Source organism: Dipodomys merriami, unplaced genomic scaffold, assembly GCF_024711535.1.
Source record: "Dipodomys merriami isolate MVZ:Mamm:240054 unplaced genomic scaffold, mDipMer1.0.p SCAF_37, whole genome shotgun sequence".
Taxonomy (NCBI): Eukaryota; Metazoa; Chordata; class Mammalia; order Rodentia; family Heteromyidae; genus Dipodomys; species Dipodomys merriami.
In genome coordinates, this window is record NW_027205270.1 from 358,364 (window position 1) to 370,761 (window position 12,398).

At 42.4% G+C, this 12,398-nt stretch overlaps 1 protein-coding gene across 2 annotated transcripts in view; it reads right to left on the minus strand.

Moving 5' to 3' along the window:
- Add2 (adducin 2) overlaps positions 1-12,094 on the minus strand; it is a 110,141-nt gene extending 98,047 nt beyond the window's left edge. For both annotated transcript variants that reach the window (XM_069988920.1, XM_069988917.1), the window contains exon 1: positions 11,772-12,094. The gene's annotated coding sequence lies outside the window, so the exon portion shown is untranslated. The remainder of the gene's footprint in view (positions 1-11,771) is intronic.
- Positions 12,095-12,398: the final 304 nt, after the last annotated feature.

Sequence of the window (12,398 nt, forward strand, 5' to 3'; positions counted from 1 at the left end):
GGCCCTGGGTTCGATTCCTCAGCACCACATAAACAGAAAAAGCCGGAAGTGGCGCTGTGGCTCAAGCAGTAGAGTGCTAGCCTTGAACTGAAGAGCTGAGGGACAGTGCCTAGGCCCAGAGTTCAGGTCCATGACCAGAAAAAAAAAAAAAAAAGATTAACTTTTGGTGGGTTAGTAATAATCTAATGGCATATTGAGAGGTAAGCAAAGCAGGAAGTGGAGCCTAACTAAAGGAAGTAGCACTATGGATATGACCTAGAAAGACATACCTTACCCCAGCCTGTTGCTCTGTTTTCTGGCTGCCATACAGTAAGCAGCTCTGCTCTGCAATACTTTTTCACCATCATGTTCTACCCCACCTCAGGCCCAGAAACATGGAGCCAGCTGATCATGGACTGAAACTTCTGAAACTGTGGGCCAAAATAAATCCTCCTTAAACTCTTTTTTTCTCAGGTATTTCACAGTGATGAAAAGTCTAACACAACATGAAAGAAACATGACACTAAGCAATATTCAATCCCATGTACTTGACATTCTGTATAGACAAAAACAAAACAAGGTGGGTAATTGCCATGGCCTCCAAGATAGGGTCACTACACAGGGACAAGAGGGCACTTTATTTGGGTGCTGTGAAAGAATCTTGCCATATAACCCAGGCTAGCCTGGAACTCATAACCATTCTGTCTCAGCCTACCAAGTATTAAGATTACAGGTAAACACCACTGTGCCTACCCCAGAGGAAGGTTTTAATCAATCTTGATTGTAGTAATGTTTACATGGTCATACATTTACAAAATTCATAGAAATATACATTACAAAAGATGAATTTTACTGGATGTAATTTTATCTCAATAAGCTTGGCTTAAAAACATAAGTACATACAAATTCAATGCAATACCTATCAATATTCCAACCTCATTCAATGAAATAGAAGAAGCAACCCAAAAACTCATATGGAACAGTAAAAGACCCCCAAATAGAAAAAACAATCCTTAGCAGAAAGAACAGTGCTGGAGGAATATCAATACCAAATTTCAAACTCTACTACAAAGCCAAAGTAATCAAAATAGCTTGGTACTGGCACAAGAACAGACCTGAAGACCAATGGAATAGAACTGAAGATCCAGAAATGAACCCACAGACCTATAGCCACCTAATGGTCAATAAGTGAGCTAAAAAAATAGAATGGAAGAAAGAAAGATTCTTCAGTAAATGGTGCTGGCAAAATTGGTTAATCACCTGTAGAAAACTAAAGCTAGATCTTTATGTATCACCCGCACCAGAATCAACTACAAAAAAAAAATGGATCAAAGACCTCGAAGTTAAAGTAGATACCCTGAAAACATTACAGAAAAGAATAGGAGAAACCCTAGGTATCCTTGGCACAGGCAAAATTTTCTTACTGAAGACCCAGAAACACAACAAATCAAAGAAAGGTTGGACAAATGGGATTGCATGAAACTGCAGAGTTTCTGCATGGCAAAGGACATAGCTAGCAAGATCAATAGAAAGCCCACGGATTGGGAGAAGATCTTCACTAGCCATACAACAGACAATGGTCTCATATCTAAAATATACTTAGAACTCAAAAAATGAAATCCCTCAACAAATCCTGAAAGAAACAACTGCCCAATAAATAAGTGGGCTAAAGACTTAAAGAGAAAACTTCTCAGAAGAGGACATAAGAATGGCCAATAGACCATAAAGAAATGCTCAACCTCTCTAGCCATAAAAGAAATGCACATCAAAACAACATTGAGATACCACCTCACTCCAGTTAGAATGGCTATAATCAAGAACTCTAATAACAACAGATGCTGGAGGGGATGTGGACAGAAGGGAACCTTACTGCACTGTTGGTGAGAGAGTAAACTTGTTCAACCACTTTGGAAAGTAGTATGAAGGTTCCTCAAAAGACTCCACATAGAGCTCCCCTATGACCCAGCAATACCACTTTTGGGCATTTACCCGAATGATCACAAACAAGGTCATAGGAAAGCTCCCAGCACAACTATGTTTATCACAGCATTATTTACCATAGCTAAGATATATAACCAACCCAGATGCCCCTCAGTAGATGAATGGATCAAGAAAATGTGGTATAGGGGCTGGGAAGGTGGCTCAGTGGTAGAGCGCTTGCCTTGCATGCATGAGGCCTGGGTTCGATTCCTCAGCACCACATAAGCAAAAAGAAAAAAGCCGGAAGTGGCGCTGTGGCTCAAGTGGTAGAGCGCTAGCCTTGAGCTGAAGAGCTGAGGGACAGCGCCCAGGCCCAGAGTTCAGGCCCCATGACCGGACCCAAAAAAAAAACCTGTGGTATATATACACAATGGAATTCTATGCCTCTATCAGAAAGAATGACATTGCCCCATTTGTTAGGAAATGGAAAGACTTGGAAAAAAATTCTATTAAGTGAAGTAATCCAGGCCCAAAGAAACAAAGGTCCCATGGTTTCCCTTATTTGCAATAACTAGTATAAGTCTAGGACAAGCAGAAAAGGTCAAAAGCTACATACATATGACCATATAAGATGATGTTAAGTGAAATGAACCCCAAGATAGGGACACAAGTGGTTTTTTTCTTGCTTGCTATTGTTTTTAGAATATTTAAAATGTACCATGTGATTTTTTTTTGTTTCTTTGTATGTTCTTCCCCCACAGTATAACCCCTGTTTTCACTCTATTTGATGTCGGTGCCCTGCATCTTGTATATACATTTTTCTAATTTGGGGAGGGGAAGGGAAATAACAAAATGCTTAAATAGGGATACAGGTTGACCCATTGTAACAATGAGATGTACAAGACACTATGTTGAAAACTAACTCTACAACTTGTGGGAGGGGGAGGACTTGGGGAGGTGGGGAGGGAAGGGATGGTAGGGAAAACACAAAGGAGGAGGTAACAATGCTCGATGGGAAATGTACTCATTACCTCACTCATCTAACTGTAACCTCTCTGTACAGTATTTTTATAATAAAAACATATAAAAACATAAGTACATAAATTAACAAGAAGCCTTCTGTGTAATACTAGTGGAACACAGTAAATAATACTAACAACACAGCCTCCAAAATTAGCAACTTTAAAGACCTGGTGTCAGATCCTACAGTAGCTGCACTCCACCCTTGGAGCACCTCCATAATGATGTGGGGTCTTGCCTGGTAGCCCAGACTCATTTCAAGGTGCTACCTTGCTGCCTGCCATAGGGAAGCTGGGCAGTTGTCCTCCTCAGCTCTTCCTTACATAGGCACAACAGACCTCACTCCCAGTCCACCTGGCCTAAGAATGGCAGAATCACGTGACTGACAGCCTGGAATGTGGGCCCCACCCTTGCAGCTTTTTCCAAGTGAATTCCCCTTTACCCTACCACAAGTCTAGCTGTGAAAAACTTCAGAAAACCCCGCAATAACCATGGGAATTACAAAGGGGTAGGGGCAGTGAAACCTTCTTCTTCAAAGTCAGACTCACTTTAAGTGAATACTTTAGCAAGGGAAAGGTCATGGAGACTGTCAAATATGAGAGGCACTAAGACAGTTAACGATTAGCACATGGACTTGTTCTGCAAATAGAAACGCTGCTTTCTCAGTCCTGTTATTGTTCTAGCAGATTAGCTGGGATCCCAATGCACAATAGCAACCAGGCTCTTTTGCATAAAATGAAGCTATAGATCACTTTATGACATGTCCACTTAATTAACTACTGCTTGCAGGGTGCCACTGTTGCAAAATCTGTGTTTCATTATCAGTCAACTTAATAGATCTATCCTTTAACAATCTTCTCTAGTTGTTTTCATTTTGTGCTTGAAGTTGACTACTAGTTAACATAATGATTCAACATGAAAAGTTTCAATTTTAGTAAAACAATAAACATTATAAAAGAGTAGCTTTTAATTATGGAAAAATAAAAAATGCATGAACTCTTAGAACGTGCTACAATGAACTCCAAGGACTTGTCACTTCATCACCAGCAGTTTGCCCAGAAGATCCAGATTCTGCCTCCTGAACCAATGTTATTATGCAGAGCACACCTCCCTGTACCCTAAAAAATTTACCAGGTTAGATGATATATTACGCTTTGCTTCAACATTCCACTTCATTGTCAATCCTAATTTACCTCTAGCCCCATCTGTCATCCTGTCCTGGCCCCACCATACAAAAAAATACTCTGAGATAAATTTTACATTTCCCCATGAATATAATAAACATCTTGAGTTGTAAGGCCTTTGATATCCTTAAGCTTGATGTATCTTTAGTTTGGAACTAAAGTAGCAAATACAGTCATCTGTACTAACATATTTTGCAGCCTGTAACATTAAAGTTAAGTTCTATATAGGAGGAGATCTAAACCTGTTTTCAGTCTTAATTGTTGCTAAGACTGAAAAGTGAGGCCAATTATCACTCAGGTGATGGAAATACAAAGAGAACTGTACTTTCCTGTGTATTATAACACCAAATTTCCTGAATGGACTCTGGCCACCAACTAATCCAGCTTTCTCTTCCAGGTGAAAATGCCAGTAGCTCCTCCCTGTGTGGATCCACTGTAAGGTCACTTAACTTTGTTCGTTTCTCACTTTCTGGGACTAAATCTAGTAAATCCATCTTACTGCTGGATTTATTACACACAGTTTTGACCAAGTGCAGTTAAATTTCAAAGACAAATAAATAAATAAATTCCCCCACACATTGTGCAGCTCTGTTGGTTGGTATGGAATGCAGTCAGTTCTGCCTTACCCTCAGTTGTGTTGAAATTGCACCATCTGAGCATTTCCTTGCCCTCAAGCTTCTGACAAATCTGCCTCCCAAAAAGCAAATGATGTCCAAAAACAGCAAGGTAAAAGTGAATGTGCTTCATTGAAGTGATAAACATTTTGAGATTTGTTGAAAGGTGGCATGCCTTTTGTGGAAGTTGGGAGGTGTTTGGAGAAAACAATCAAGCACACACGGAACAGCAGTGAGCTCTCCATCGTGAGCATTCTGGGATTTTCCTCAACAGCTGTCTCCTTGGAACCACATACCTGTGGACACCAAGGATCTATAGATGTTCTTCCACAGCATTGTGTTCCTAGGAGAAGTGTTCAACTCTCATTTCATCCTAATCTCTTTTATAATATTAGCCAAACTTTTTAACAATCTGTAACTTCTGTTTTTTCTGCTTTCTAATGAGACATGTGCTTATTAGAATTGTATTAAACTAAACAGCAACAATCGAGTGGAGTAAAAGAATGTTCTGATGTTTCTGTGCTACTCGAAATGGGAGAACATACTGAAACTGAATTATTAGGTACAAAATCTATATGAGGCCATTTTTATACAAAAAAACCCACCAAACTTTACCAGGCTTAGAATTTAAATTAATAGGGATTTATCTTACTACTCTGCATGGATAGGTTGAAAAGTAATGCACCTGGCTTTGGTTTCAAGATAGCAGGGTCAGCTCATGTAATCCTTGCTGGACTCCATTACATTGATCATAAGGAATAAAAACAGAATCCTACGACAAAGTGAAAGTAGGACATAACCAAAGGAAAGACCAACAACTTCCTAGAGGATAACAAAACATATGGTGACTAATGTCTAAGAAGACTCAGCCTAGATTCCAAGCAGAGGAGTCTAGAGCCATGGAAACAGTGGCAGAGCTGTAAAGATGTCTAAAAGTCTGAGATGGCAGATACTCTACAGAGAGCTTGAAGGGGAAAAAAGATGCTGAACACAGGCACAAAGTACAGATCAAATACAACCTCTCTCCTGGTCCACATATAATGGTCCACATTCAAGCATTCAAACATGGCTTACCTTTTTATTTTAAAATGCTAGGCATATGCTGCTTTTTGAACTCATCAGCTTTGATCACCAATGGGCCCTCTTAAAATGAGGCCCATCATTCATTGCGGGAGGGGACTGGAGTAGGGGTGATGGTGCCCTCAGGGCAAGTCCTTCTCAGGGGTTGTCTTTGGCTCTCCAGATATTCTGTTATCTGTTATTCACCTACTTAGCCCAAGGGTTGCAATATTGGAGCCCTGGATAAGGACATAAGATCCTAGCACGTCACTTACTGTGCAGTATCAGCCCACATACATAATGAGCACATTAGAAGTTTTCAGCTTTTACAATTAGCTTATGGACAAACCATACAGACCAACTATGATTGTGAGACAGAATGAATATTTTATCCACTTTGACAATACAAAAGTAGATGTAGAACTAGAGGGAAAGAGTAGATAGTAGCAAGAGTAGGTTGCAGTGAAGTGTGATCTTCTGAAGTAAAATTCAAGTGACACCAAAAACAGTTGAAGGAATGAAAAGTCTGATTCTAAGATATACACCATCTGGTATGATCAAGAGAAAGGCAAGGAGGAGATGGAGGCTCAGCACAAATAAGCTTCATCTTCCACTTTCATGACAGAAAGTCACCAGATGATGACTGAAGTTAAGCAATTCAGAAACAGCTTATGTACAGATTAAGATACAAAGGTAATCACAAACAAAAGCCAAAACTAAAAGTGGTTTGGCATGGGATGAAGGATTAGGAGTGGAGCAGGGATTGTTGCTTTACTTTAGAACTCCCTTTAGTCCTATTTGATTTATTAACTATGTGCCTGCCTTGCCTTGAAACTAAACATTTCCCAGGCAGGGTGATACACACCTGTAATTCCAGCAGGACAATCAAAAGTTCAAGGTCAACCTGGGCTACACAGTGAGATCCTGTCTTTAAAAAAAAAAGAAAAGGAAAAAAAAGGAGACAGGAGAAAAAAGAAAATGATCTATTTCATAAAATAAGAAAAAGGAAGTCTTGCCCAGCAAAGTCAAAGCGAGCATGGAATGGTTAAGTTGGCTACTGCATAACCATGGTAGCAGATGTAGCTAATTTAGGACACAAATGAGGGTGTTGCAAAGAGCGAAGAGAAACCTTGGCGTTCAGAGGGAAAGAGAATTCTAAATAAAGGGATGCTGAGATAATCAGTATGGATGCTCTGCCATCTGACACAGTGAAGAGGAAAGAACTGAAACCGCCCTAGCTTCTCCTGTGTCTTTTGACTGTAGGTTTTTTTTTTAAGTAAACAACAAATCCTTATGGGGGCCTTGTGCCAAGTAAAGAAAACAAACATGAGGAAATTCACATTCAATAAAATAACACAGATGGAAAGCTATGTCCATTGTCAATGCAATTCTGTCTTCATAAAGTCCCCATTGCATCTCAAAGTTCAATAACTTCATTTGTTCTTCCACAAAAACAATCTGTCAGTGACATTCAAATGCACTTGAATGGATTTTCCCTTCAATAAAACAGTTCACTATTGAACACCAGCATTTAACCACTCTTTCAAAATTCTACAGAAAAGTACCAAAAGAGTGTGAAAATAGGAATAAATTCGCTTCGCTCTGGGTTACCAGGAGCTGCCATCCACGCACAAGAACTGTGGGGATTGCATCTTTGCAACATAGCCCTCCCCACACAGAAACATGACATTCTATTCCTTCAGTGTATAAAGAAGTTAGTACTTTCTGTGAAAAAAATGTCCTTTTCATTAAGAACTTCACATGTTGGGATTCAATAAGGCAGCATCCTTATGGTTTTAAATCTTTCCTTTCCTTTGATCAGATGTTGTTTCCAGCATGGTGAATTTTTTTTCCTATATTAATTAGTATTGCTGGAAGTTTGTCTATTTCACTGACTCTCTGCAAGAACCAACTTACTAGACAAAAGATATGGGAGGACACACAATGGGGAAAAGGGCTCATGAGAGAGCCTGAAACAGAGCAGGCCTCCAGAGGATGTAGTGCCCAGCCCTCCTCCCAGTGGAGTAGAGAGGAAGAAGAGGGAAGATGGTAGTGGGAGACAAGTTCTGGCTTTATCCTGAGAGTAGAGGAATGATAAAACTCCATTTCTGATTCAGAAAAATCAACTATAGATGACAGCGGGAGGTCAGATTAGAAGCAGGGAAAAGAGGAGGGCATTTGAGTACTTCAGATTCCAGCCAGAAATCGTGCAGCTGAATGAAACAGAGTCCCAGGCAAATGAGCCCATGTGGTATGGAGGAACAAGCTCACCTACATGGGGATCAAAGTCTAGCTGGGTCTCAACGAAGCTACTAGAATTGGAATCATTATGTCAAAATGCTTGTCATGTTATCTTGGTCTTAAGGTACTTTTATTGGGGCATTACTTGATCAGCATTAAATGGAAATATAATCCAGTTATGGCTAAAACCAACAACAGCGATTTACTCATTACATTCTTACTACAATACCTGCTGCTAATAAATTGCTGCAACTTGGTCTAAAGGAAAGTCGAACTGGCAGGAGTTCCTCATTCTCTGCCAACACAGCAGTGGTCATCAGGAACTGTTCTTTTGAGTTTGGCAAGCCTATGCCCTTTACAGATCAACCTCTAGCTCCCATATTCAAACTTCTGGCCCTTCATCTATGCTGTCACCAACACACCAGCCCTGCCCCTGGCTCAACTCAAAAGACAGAAGCAAGCTCAGGCCCCAATATCACTATGTGGCTTACCTTCAAGATGATCCAGAGCATATTTTTTATTATTGCTGGAATAAAGCTATGCATTTTAGAGAATATAAGATCACTTAAAATACTTGTATCCTTAAGAGTGTGAGAAACCCATGGTGCAGTATCATGAGCTTATACCCAGGGACACTACAAATTTAAAGGGGTGATACATACCATGTCTGGTAAGATCCCTAAAGACTTTACCTCAAACACAGCATTTGAGAGATCCTGTCTGGTCTTAGAATCAAGAATTATTGTGGTTCTCTGAAGCTTTTATGCTTTTATATTATTCCGCATATGTGATGTTTTATGTTGTGTTTTTCCTACAATAAAATCTGATCATAATTTATATTTTTATTTCGAGAGGGTTTTCTGTTTATTGTGGCTGTTTTGGGTTGTTTTTGGTAGTGGGGTTTGAATTCATGGTTTCATACTTGATTGGCAGGCATTTCATTACTTGAGCCATGTCTTTAGCCCTTTTTACTCTGGTTATGTTTCAGATAGGGTTTTTTTTTTTTTTTTGCCAGAAGAGTCCTGGACCGTATCTTCCTATGTATGCTCTCTGTAGTGGCTTGGGTGACAGTCATGAAAAAGCTTTTTTTGTTGTTGATAACATGAGATTTTACAAGCTTTTTTTGCCTTGTCTAGCTTCAAACCAAGATCTCCCCAACTAGCTAGGGTCAGAGGGGTGAGCTACCAGTACCCAGTTAAGAAATGACTTAATCAATATCTATTTCTTACATTTACCATTAAATGTCATTAGGGCAGAGACCCTGTCTACCCGTTACTTCTTTGTTCTCAGAACTTCTCACAGAACCTGGCACATAATAGGTTCTCACTGACTATTAAGTGAACAAGTGAGTTAAAGAATAAAATGAAGGAGCCATGGGCTGGTAAATTGCCTTTCTGCATAAGCTGCTAGAAGGCTTAGAACAGGATATTATTTCCTGTGCTAGCCAATATCTCCAACCTGAATTTCCTTTTTCCTACTTCTAAGTTAGACTACCTTGTTATAAACCTATGAATCCTTATAAACTGTCTTAAATCCTCTGTGAACCAAGACAAAAGATGTATTTTCCAAAATTACATATATATATATGCATATTAAAGCTTAACATTAAACCTTCTGCCAACAAAAATATTTGATCATCTGTAAACCTTAAGAATCGATGAGCTTAGGCTGGGCACCAATGGCTACTCAGGAGGTTGAGATCTGAGGAGCATGGTTCAAAGCCAGTCCAGGCAGGAAAGTCTGTGAGATTCTTATCTCCAATTAGTCACCTGAAAACAAAAGTGGTGTTGTGGTTAAAAGTGGTAGAGTGCTAGCCTTGACTGCAAAAGCTCAGGGACAGCACCCAGGCCCTGAGTTCAAGCATCAGGACTGACAAAAAAAAATAGCTGTAGCTTCACTAACTCCAGTATTATATTAATACTTAAAGCAAGTTTCAAACCATATCCAGAAACTCCAGATGGCATGATGGTCCAGGTACCACAAGCACATTTCCAATAAGGCCCCCCAATTCTGTGCACAAGAAAGAACATAGGGTTTGCTATTGTTATGGATTTAGGGTCAAAGAATGATTAGCTTTTGATGTATTTTCAAAATGTGTTAATGTCATGCTCATAATGGAAAGTTTGCTTTCACTTGTGCTCTATGTTAGGGATATGGAATAAGAGTGCTGGGTAGGATCCTGGCTCATAGGTACTGAGAAAAGTCTGTTTGACAGAACAAAGATAGAGTGAAAAAGCAAAAATACTGGGCTGGGAATGTCTATCAGTGATAGATTGCTTGCCTAGGCTGAGTGGGTTCTAGGTCCTGGGTTCCTAGTATGGTAAAACAAAGAAATAGCTAAATAAGTAAAAAGCATTTAGAAAGGAAATTGTACAAATACTGAATGGTTTAGCCCCCAACTTATATTTTGTTAATCACCAACTTACGCTATTCAGCTGTCACAAGACAGAAATTTCTCTGGTCATACTCATTTAAAACACCTTCGCTTCAAACGTTGACCAGCTAATTTTTTTCCTTAAGTGAAATATAACTTCCAAATCCCATTAAAGTGAACACTTCTCACTGCACAAGTTAAAAATCTCACAAATCCCACCAGGCTCCACAAACTAGATGAAAACGGAGCTGAATCTCTCCTGTTGGACCCTCCACACACACTGTACCAAGGTAACCCTTCCTTCTGGGCTCAAGCAAAAGGTCCACACAGGAAACTGAGCTTTGACTTCAAGGTTTATGAGGCTCATTTGAATCTTGGATGACAAACTGCCAGAGGAGGGAAGAGTGGGTGTAAAGAAACAGATGGGTAATAATCATGTGTCATAGATAAATGACATTTTTAAGGGAATTTGATAGGGTGTGGGCTGGGACTCTTTTTTTGTGTGCAATGTTTATTTATTTTTGGCAGAGGGTGGAGATGAGGTTTTAGAATAGGAAGGAGGAGAAAAAGCAAGACAATAGACCAGACAAGCGTCTGACCAGCATCCCAAAGCAGTCTGCTCCTCCCTCCCTTCCCTACAACCCCAGGTAGCCAGTGGATGAGATTTTCAAAACAAGCAGGGGACAAAAAGGAGGGAGAGAGGGAGAATGAAAGAGGGAGGGGGGGAGAGGAAAAAAAGAAGACACTGCCTCCTGAACTGAAGGTAGCCTCCTCTCTGGTGGCAAGGAGAGATGGAAGCCAAAGACCAGTAACACGTCCTCAGGCACAGTAGCCTTCACCCCCCCCCGCCCCTCCCAAGTGGTAGAATCACATAAAAATTCAAGCCATGGGGGTTGCTCACGTGCCAGTCGCCCCAGCGAAATGTGGGCAAACCGCACGCACCACACCTGCTCCGCGCGCACCCCTGCGCCCTGGGGTGGAGCACTGGCCTCCGGGAGAATGCGCCCAGCCCAGGCTGGACGGAGCCCACAGCACCACGCACCAGGAGGGCGGAGGCCAGCCGAGCTGGAAGGGAAGGAACGATTAGGGTGGGGTGGTCCCCAGCCTGGCAGGGCAGATCAGGATCGTGGTAAAAGCAACATCCCATCGGCCCCATATGGGGCCCTGCATTTGCAGCCCCCGTTTCCAAAGAGCTCCACGTTACAGGGTCATCGCCAAAAAGCTTTAGGTGTAAATCACTCGCCGCACAGCCGGGCTGCACCACAGATGCGCACGCACACAGCCCTTCTCCCGCTGGACCAGCGAGCAGTAGGATGCTGACCGGTCTCCAAAGCTATTCACCACCGCCGCCGCCACGGCCCCTTCCCAGGACGGCCTTACCTCCGGCACGCTGCCGCCGTCTCCATCTCCGGTCTGCCTCTGCAGGTTGGCGTGTGTTTCTGTGGCTGTGGGGAGGGAGCGGGGCGGGGGGTGCGCTTCTTGAGTCCGCCCGCTACTCTGCAGAGCAGCATTTCCTACCCATCCCGCAGCCTCCCGGGTCAGATCTGCCCGGAGCCCCGCAGCGGAGCAACTCCAGCCCTCCTCGCCCGTGGGTCGGAGGGAAGTACTGCGCGGAGGCTGCCACTCCTTGACAAAAGGCTGCAATTCCCGCGCCTCCGTCCCTTACCGCCCTGCAGTCAGAATTAAATCCATTTCCCGCAGGAGGCTGGGAGGAAATGAGAGCTCTGGGCTGTGCGCGCTGACAAAAGGCAGCCCGGCAGCGCCCACAGCGCCCCCTCGAGCGGGCCGCGGCTGGCGTCCTGCGCTGCTGCTGCTGCTGCTGCTGCTGCAGTGTCCCCGCCCGCCGGCCCGCCCGCAATGCCACTGCCCTGATGCCGCAGACCCCGCACAGCCCTGGGCCACCTCCACCTCGTTCCGCACAGCTCGCTGCTCCAAAACCCAGCGCCTGCTGGCACGAGGGCCCGTTAGTTGGGAGAACACAGAAGTGGGGTTTTTGCTCAAGCCTGT